Source organism: Lactuca virosa, chromosome 4 (genome assembly GCF_052849685.1).
Source record: "Lactuca virosa cultivar CGN04683 chromosome 4, Lactuca_virosa_CGN04683_v6, whole genome shotgun sequence".
NCBI lineage: Eukaryota > Viridiplantae > Streptophyta > Magnoliopsida > Asterales > Asteraceae > Lactuca > Lactuca virosa.
In genome coordinates this window covers 347,095,998-347,097,772 of record NC_136429.1, presented here as the reverse complement: position 1 = coordinate 347,097,772, position 1,775 = coordinate 347,095,998, and positions in this window count along the sequence as shown.

The window sequence follows — 1,775 nt, the reverse complement described above, 5'->3', positions numbered from 1 at the left end:
TTTGGAAGTCAGCAAATGTGAAGAAAGGAAGTGATGGATCCGTTTCTGTTGAAGCTATAGTCAAATATTGCAAAATTATCATCACAGAACAGTTCATCAGGGATGCTCTAAAAATTGACGATCAATCAACCTTTCCCTCTGATATTGAAATCGTCCAAGTTGAGGAATTTCTCACCAAAATGGGATATGAAGGTGTTTTCCCTCCGACTATGAAGAAGTTGCTGCCACCGTTCTGGAGGTTCTTAGCTCATACCTTTGTGAGCTGCATATCAGGAATACGAACTGGTGCAGATGAGATTTCTTTACGAAACACAGGAGCTATTATTGCTCTTGCTGTGGGATTTGACTTCAATTTTTCCAAGTTCATTCTGGATGAGTTTGTGGTGAACATCAAAGCGAAGACAAGAGACAAATTCTTGATGTACCCTAGATTCATTCAAGTGTTCCTTAATGAGAAATTTCCCGCGATGACTAAAGAAGGAGAAACCCTCGACATGAAGTCTCTTGGACCGAACACCGTCGGACTAATGAAGCAAAACCGAAAGGGAAAAATTACTTTTCAAGGAAAGTATCCCTTAGTGAAGTTTGGCTTGTTTGCCGATTCATGTGAAGCATCTGAGTCTCATGTATCATCAGATTGCGTGACCTCTGAAGATGACATCTTTTCTGAAGATGATGTTATTCCGGTTTCTGATCATGAAGATGATGTTGTTAGACCTGTTGCGATGGTAGCTGAAGAACATGACCTGCACTCTGTACATCTTGAGAGTGATTTCAACGAGGGAATGACAAAGGATGCGACAGAGAACGAAGGAGATGATGATGATTCTTTTACTGATTTGGATCTTACAGGTTTTGACAAGGATGATATTTCCTTGAATCTTGGCGGCAATGTTAATTTCTTGTCCAATGAAGACCTTGACACGTTCTTTGACACTGTCCATGATGTTCCTCATCCAGCAACGGAGATAAGGGATTCAGAAGATGTTCTTGAAACAACACCTCCTACTCCAATTCAAATGGCTGACACTTCAACTCCTATGGAGACAACTTCAGGGATTCCTACCCTTGAGGATGTTATTCCTACTATTGAGCCAACAGTGAGTGAAACGTTGACAACTCAGACCACCCCGCCTACATTGAAGAGGAGAAGACTTGATCCAAGACTGGGAGTATTTGTTCCAGAACTATCTCAAGGCCTTCTGACTCAACCTGATGACGTGATGAATCGATTATGAATGAAATCAGAGTAACACATACGTAATTTGAACGCACGATGTAAATATGATCTGGTTTCAGCTCTATTATTCTTTCAATTCTTACTGAGAGAATGTAGACAAGTTCGTACAAAGACTTTTATCTAACTCTAATTAATGTGCCTATTTATAGGAAACATGAAAGCACACAAAAAATTACAAGGACTAAACATCTAAGCTTCATTACAAAAATGCCTTGTAAAATAACATTAAGACTTCGACATATTACAACAGGTCTTCGACCTTTACAATCTCCCCCTTTGTAATAATGTCGACCTTCTTCAATTCGTAAGTATATGTATGACATACAGCATCACCCTTCGAATTTCTGTGTACCAAGAAATAATCTTCTTCAGCTCCTTCTTATCCCCTTCATTATTTTTCTAGCAGCTATTCATACGAACAATAAAGTTCGTATACTGGGACGTAGTATATCTCTCTACTTCGCATGCCTGGAACAAAAATCTCTTGGCCTTCCCATTCTTAACCTTCCCTGCGAATACCAAACCAAATGGCTTC